The 8010-nt window shown below is 43.2% G+C and overlaps 1 pseudogene; it reads left to right on the top strand.

Moving 5' to 3' along the window:
* The first annotated feature begins 3309 nt into the window (after positions 1-3309).
* Positions 3310-3884, top strand: LOC123443164 (annotated as a pseudogene).
* The last annotated feature ends 4126 nt before the right edge of the window (positions 3885-8010 follow it).

Genomic DNA, 8010 nt, shown 5'->3' on the forward strand with positions numbered 1-8010 from the left:
GCGCCAAAATAAGGATAGGATCGCAACTTGGGCGTTACACGAGGAGATTGCTCGGCTCCTAGCTGACGAGTTCATTCACGAGGTATACCACTCTGAGTGGCTTGCGGATGTCATCATGGTGCCCAAGAAGAACAACTCACTCCGCATGTGTATTGACTTCAAGCACCTCAATTCGGCCTGCCCGAAAGATCATTTTCCCATTCCCCACATAGACCAGATAGTAGATTTTACTGCCGAATGTGAACGCCTATCGTTCCTGTATGCCTACTCTAGGTACCACCAGATACGAATGTATGGGCCCGATGAAATAAAAACGGCCTTCATCACCCTATTCTGGTGTTTCTGCTACATCACTATGCCATTCGGTCTCAAAAACGTCGGAGCTACTTTCCAGCGCATGATCCTGAAATGCTTGCAAAAGCAGATCAGTTGGAACGTGGAGTCTTACATGGATGACATTGAGGTCAAATCTAGGAAAGGTTCCAACCTCCTGACTCACCTCGGCGAAACCTTCCTGAACCTGTGGTGCTTCGGGTTAAAACTCAATGTGGCCAAATGCACTTTCGGAGTGCCAGCCGGCAAGTTTCTCAGTTTCTTCATTTTCGAGCGTGAGATTGATGCCAACCCCGAAAAATTCAGCGCTATCATTCAAATGAGAAAACCAGAAAGTCTACATGACATGCAAAGGCTCAGAGGTTGCCTTGCGGCCTTGAGCCGATTCATCTCACTACTCGGCAAGAAGGCACTCCCTATCTACCGATTGATGGAAAAATCTGATAGGTTCGAGTGGATGCCCAAGGCGTAAGCCACGTTAGAAGAACTAAAGGACATGCTTTCCACATAGCCAATATTAGCTAGTCCTTGTAGTCGGGAGCCATAGCTCATGTACAACGCAACCTCTAGCCAAGTGGTCAGCATCGTCCTCATGGCGGAGCACGAAGAGCGAGGTTAGGCATACAAGGTTCAAAGACCCATCTATTACATCTCAGCAGTCTTGACCCCCTCCAAGCAAAGGTACCCACACTATCAAAATTTGGTCTATAGTATTTACCTAATCGTAAAAAAAGTGGTTCACTACTTACAAGTTCACTCGATCACGGTTATCAATGATGCCTCGCTATCGGATATCCTGCATAACAGAGACACCCTTGGCAAGTGGCAAAATGAGTAATTGAACTCCTCCCATTGCAGATCAAGGTTGAAGACAAGAAGGCAATCAAGTCCCAAGTTCTCATAGATTTCTTGGCCGAGTGGATAGAATAAGAGTAGTCGGTCCCAAGCATCCCCGATAATTGGACTATGTTCTTCACTGGATCCAATATGCTCCATACCTCGGGGGCTGGACTGGTTCTTGTTTCCCCCAGGGGAGACAGACTGAGCTACATACTCCAGATCACTTCAATTCATCTAACAATGAGGTCGAGTACAAAGCCCTCGTGTATGAGCTCTGTATGGCCATCTCACTCGAAATTTGTCGTTTGATGGTCTACGGTGATACGGACCTTGTTGTCAACCACGTGATGAAGGAGTGGGACATTTGGAGCCCGACTATCACTTGTTACTGCAACGCAGTCACGAAGCTAGAGAAGAATTCTAAAGGCTTGGAGCTGCATCACTTACCCCGGGCCAAGAATCAGGCGGTAGATGACATAGCCATGATTGGATCCACTCGACGAGCCGTTCCAAAGGGCGTATTCCTTGAACATCTGTGTGCCCCTACAATAAAAGAAGATCCTTTCACACAGGAGCCCCCACAAGTAGTCGTCCCGTCAAACCCGACTGCAATTGAAATTCCAGCAGTGGTTGACTTGGTCCATGAAAAGTTGGTAATAACTCCCGAGTGGACTCAAACTTACCAAGCATACTTGCTCTGGCAAGAGCTCCCTTAAGATGAAGAAGAAGCCCGCCGAGTCGACCGACGGTCTAAAGTTTTCGAGGTTATGGGAGATCAGCTATACAAGAAAAGCACTATGGGAGTCACTCAAAGATGCATTTGCCCGGAGGAAGGGTTACAAATATTACACGAGATTCACTCGGGAACTTGTGGCCACCATGCGTCCTCTCAAACTGTGGTTGCCAAAGCCTTTCGAGCAGGTATTTATTGGCCCTGAGCCAATGACGCATCAAGAGACTTGGTCGAGCTATGTGTCGGATGCTAGTTCTACAAAAACTAGTCGCACAAGCCTGCATCCACACTGCACACAATTCCATTCACCTGACCATTCACCGTTTGGGGTCTCGACATGGTCTCCCCCTACGGACCAGGCGAGTAGATTTACGCACTTGCTAGTGGGAGTGGACAAGTTCACCAAGTGGGTCGAAGTGAAGCCAATTAAAATCCTGGACTCAGCGACTGCCATCATCTTCATTTGGCAGATTTTCTTCAGATTCAGAGTCCCACCCGATTCATCACTAACAACGGGTCCAATTTCGAGTCGAATGAGTTCCGCGAGTTCTGCTACTCCCAAGGCATTTGGGTTAACTATGCCTCCGTGGCTTACTCGCAGTCGGATGGATAGGCAGAACGAGCGAATGGAATGATATTACAAGGACTGAAGCCTCGACTGATGAGGGATCTAAAGTATGCCATAGGGGCCTGGATCGAAGATCTCCCGTCTTTCCGATTGGGCATGAGAACAACCCCGAATCACTCCACCAACTGCACTCCTTTTTTCATGGTGTACGGGTCCGAAGTCGTCTTGCCTCACAATTCCCCCGGGTGGAACAGTACAATGAAGCTAAAGTAGAGGAAACACGTCAAGACATCCTAGGTCTCTTGGAAGAGAAGAGAGGGATAGCCCTCATCACATTGTATCAGCATGTCAGAGGGAGCGCCTTTCAGGAAGGCGACCTTTGTTGGGGAACCTCGCATGGGAAACAAAAAATTCCTATGCGCACACAAGATCTATCCATGGCGATGACCATCTACGAAAGGAGAGATAATATCTACATACCCTTGTAGATCGCTTAGTAGAAGCGTTAAATAACGTGGTTCATGTAGTGGTACGTCTTCACGATCCAATCACGATTCGTCCCACGAACTCCCGATCGAGGACCGAGCGGACATCACCTCCACGTTCAGCACACATACAACTCGATGATGTCTCTACCTCCTTCATCCAGCGAGCGATGGCGGGGTAGTAGATGAGTTCTCCGGCAACGCGACGACATGGTGGCGGTGGTGGTGGTGCTATCTGATACGTCCATTTTGCATCATGCTTTTATGTTGATATTTATCGCTTTATGGGCTGTTATTACACATTACGGTACAATACTTATGCCTTTTCTCTCTTATTTTATAAGGTTTACATGAAGAGGGAGAATGTCAGCAGCCGGAATTCTGGGCTGGAAAAGGAGCAAGTTTGAGATACCTATTCTGCACAACTCCAAAAGCCGTGAAAATCAACGAGGAATTATTTTGCATTTTATAGAAAATACTGGGTGGAAGAAGTACTGGAGGGGATCCACCAGGAGGCCACAAGCCTGCCAAGCACGACCTACCCCCCTGGTCGCGCCTGGGTGGCTTGTGGGCCCACTATTACCCCTCCGGCTCCCATCTTCTGCTATAAGGAGGGTTTCATCCCAGAAAAAATCAGGAGGAGGCTTTCGGGAAGAGACGCCGCCGCCACAAGGCGGAACTTGAGCAAAACCAATCTAGAGCTCCGGCAGGGCCGTCCTGCAGGGGAAACTTCCGTCCCGGAGGGGGAAATCGTCTCCGTCGTCATCACCAACACTCCTCTCATCGGAGGGGACTCATATCCATCAACATCTTCATCAGCACCATCACATCAACAGACCCTAGTTCATCTCTTGTAACCAATCTCCGTCTCGCGACTCCGATTGGTACTTGTAAGGTTGCTAGTAGTGTTAATTACTCTTTGTAGTTGATGCTAGTTGGATTACTCGGTGGAAGATCATATGTTCAGATCCTTAATACTATTCAATACCTCTCTGGTCATGAACATAATTATGCTTTGTGAGTAGTCACTTTTGTTCCTGAGGACATGGGATAAGTCTTGCTATAAGTAGTCATGTGAATTTGGCATTCGTTCGATATTTTGATGTGTTGTATGTTGTGTTTCCTCTAGTGGTGTTATGTGAACGTTGACTACATGAAACTTCACCATTATTTGGGCCTAGAGGAAGGCATTGGGAAGAAATAAGTAGATGATGGGTTGCTAGAGTGACAGAAGCTTAAACCCTAGTTTATGTGTTGCTTCGTAAGGGGCTAATTTGGATCCACTAGTTTAATGCTATGGTTAGACTTTGTCTTAATTCTTCTTTCGTAGTTGCGGATGCTTGCAAGAGGGGTTAATCATAAGTGGGATGTTTATCCAAGTAACGGCAGCACCCAAGCACCGGTCCACCCACATATCAAAATATCAAAGTAGCGAACGCGAATCATATGAACATGATGAAAACTAGCTTGACAGAAATTCCTATGTGTCCTCGGGAGCGCTTCACCTCATATAAGAGTTCGTCCAGGCTTGTCCTTCGCTACAAAAGGGATTGGGCCATCTTTCTGCACCTTTGTTACTATTGTTACTTGCTACTCGCTACGAATTATCTTACCACACAACAATCTGTTACCGATAATTTCAGTGCGTGCAGAGAATACCTTGCTGGAAACCACTTGTCAGTTCCTTCTGCTCCTCGTTGGGTTCGACACTCTTACTTATCAAAAGGCCTATGATAGATCCCCTACACTTGTGGGTCATCAAGACTCTTTTTTGGCGCCATTGCCGGGGAGTGAAGCGCCTTTGGTAAGTGGAATTTGGTAAGGAAACATTTGTATAGTGTACTAAAATTTATTGTCACTTGTCACTATGGAAACTAATCCTTTGAGGAGCTTGTTCGGTGTATCTTCACCTCGAATAGAAGCACAAGGAGTTGCTCCTCAACCTACTGCACCTACTGAAAATATTTATTATGAATTTCCTTCGGGTATGCTAGAGAAACTGTTGGCTAATCATTTTACAGGAGAGGGAACATCACATCCCGCCTTGCATCTAATCTATGTAGATGAAGTTTGTGGTTTATTTAAGCTTGCAGGTTAGCCTGAGGATGAGGCCAAGAAGAAGGTATTTCCCTTATCTTTGAGGGATAAAGCATTGACATGGTATAGGCTATGTGATGATACTAGATCATGGCACTACAACTGACTGAAATTGGAATTTCATCAAAAGTTTCATCCTATGCATTTGGTACATCGTGATCAGAATTATATCTATACTTTTTGGCTTCGTGATAGATAAAGTATCGCTCAATCTTGGGGGAGGCTTAAGTCAATGTTATATTCATGCCCCAACCATGAGCTCTCGACAGAAATTATTATTCAGAACCTCTATGCTCGGCTTTCTCTTGATAATCGCACCATGCTTGACACTTGTACCGGTTCTTTTATGAAGAGAGATATTGAGTTCAAATGGAATTTATTGGAAAGAATTAAACGCAACTCTGAAGATTGGGTGTTTGATGAAGGTAAGGAGTCAGGTATGAATCTTAAGTTCGATTGTGTTAAATCCTTCGTTGAAACAAATACTTTTTGTGATTTTAGCGCTAAACATGGACATGACTCTGAGATAGTAGCTTCATTATGTGAATCATTTTCTGCTCATATTAATCTCCCTAAAGAGAAGTGGTTTAAATATCATCCTCCCATAGAAGTTAATGTGGTTCAACCCAATCCAGTTGAGAGAAAGTCATTGCTTATAATGATCCTATTGTTCCTAGTGTTTACATTGAGAAACCACCTTTCCCTGTTAGAATAAAGGATCATGCTAAAGCTCCAACTCTGATACGTAAGGGCTACATTAGAACACCTACACCCCCTGAGCAAATTAAATTTGAACCTAGCATTGCTATTATCAAAGATCTCCTATCTGACAATGTTGATGGGCATGTTATTCACTTCTGTGAAGATGCTGCTAGAATTGCTAAACCTCATGCTAGAGACAAACATAGGCCTGTTGTTGGCATGCATGTTGTTTCTGTTAAGATAGGAGATCATTGTTATCATGATTTATATGACGTGGGTGCTAGTGTTAGTGCAATACCTCGATCTTTATATGATGAAATTAAAGACGAGATTGCACCTGTCGAGATGGAATCTATTGATGTCACTATTCGACTTGCCAATAGAGATACTATGTGCCCTTTGGGAATTGTTAGAGATGTTGAAGTCTTGTGTGGTAAAACCAAGTATCCTACTGATTTTCTCGTTCTTGCTACCACACAAGATAGCTTTTGTCCCATCATATTTGGCAGACCTTTCCTCAATACTGTCAATGCTCATATTGAATGTGAGAAGCAAACTGTTACTGTTGGCTTTGAAGGTGTGTCACACGAATTCAATTTCTCCAAGTTTGGTAGACAACCTCATGAAAAATAATTGTCTAGCAAGGATGAAATTATTGCTCTAGCTTCTATTATTGTGCCTCCTACTGATCCTTTAGAGCAATACTTGCTTGAGCATGAAAATGATATGCATATGGATGAAAGGAATGAGATAGATAGAGTTATCTTTGAACAACATCCTATCCTTAAGAATAATTTGCCTGTTGAACTACTTGGAGATCCACCCCCACCAAAGGGTGATCTGATACTCTAAAGTATGCTTATCTTGATGAAAAAGATATATATCATGTTATTATTAGTGCTAGCCTTTCAGATAATGAAGAAAAGAAATTATTGAAAACTCTGAGGAAGCATCGTGGTGCTATTGGATATACTCTTGATGATCTTAAGGGCATTAGTCCCACTCTATGCCAGCATAAAATTAAAACTGATCCTGATTCCAAACCAGTTGTCGATCGTCAACGAAGATTAAATCCTAAGATGAAAGAGGTAGTAAGAAAGGAAATACTAAAGCTCCTAGAAGCAGGTATTATCTATCATGTTGCTCATAGTGATTGGGTAAGTACGGTGCATTGCGTCCCTAAGAAGGGAGGTATTACCGTTGTCCCTAATGATAAAGATGAATTGATCCCACACAGGATTTTTACTGGCTATAGGATGGTAATTGATTTTAGGAAATTGAATAAAGCCACTAGGAAAGATCATACCCTTTGCCTTTTATCGACCAAATGCTAGAAAGATTGTCTAAACACACACACTTCTGCTTTCTAGATGGTTATTCTGGTTTCTCCCAAATACTAGTTGCACAATCTGATCAGGAGAAAACCACTTTTACCTGCCCTTTCGGTACCTTTGCTTATAGACGTATGCCTTTTGGCTTATGTAATGCACCTGCTACCTTTCAAAGATGTATGATGGCTATATTCTCTGACTTTTGTGAAAAGATTGTTGAGGTTTTCATGGATGACTTCTCCGTTTACGGGTCTTCTTTTGATGATTGCCTCAGCAACCTTGATCGAGTTATGCAGAGATGTAAAGATACCAACCTTGTCTTGAATTGGGAGAAGTGACACTTTATGGTTAATGAAGGCATCATCTTAGGATATTAAAATTTCTAAAAGATGTATTGAAATCGATAAGGCTAAAGTTAATGCGATCGAGAAAATGCCATGCCCTACAGACATCAAAGGTATAAAAAGTTTCCTTGGTCATGCTGATTTCTATAGAAGATTCATTAAAGACTTCTGTAAGATTTCTAGGCCTCTTACCAATCTCTTGCAAAAGGATATTCCATTTGTTTTTTATGATGATTGTGAAGAAGCATTTGAAATATTTAAGAAGGCCTTGATAACTGCACCTATTGTTCAACCACCTGATTGGAACCTACCTTTTGAAATTATGTGTGATGCTAGTGATTATGCTGTTGGTGCTGTTCTCGGACAAAGAGTTGATAAGAAATTGAATGTTATTCACCATGCTAGTAAAACTCTAGACAGTGCCAAAGAAACTAAGCTACTACTGAAAATGAATTTTTAGTAGTCGTGTTTACATGTGAAAAGTTCAGATCTTATATTGTTGATTCCAAAGTTACTATTCACACTGATCATGCTGCGATTTAGTATCTCATGGAAAAGAAAGATGCTAAACCTAGAC

Source organism: Hordeum vulgare, chromosome 3H, assembly GCF_904849725.1.
Source record: "Hordeum vulgare subsp. vulgare chromosome 3H, MorexV3_pseudomolecules_assembly, whole genome shotgun sequence".
Lineage (NCBI taxonomy): Eukaryota > Viridiplantae > Streptophyta > Magnoliopsida > Poales > Poaceae > Hordeum > Hordeum vulgare.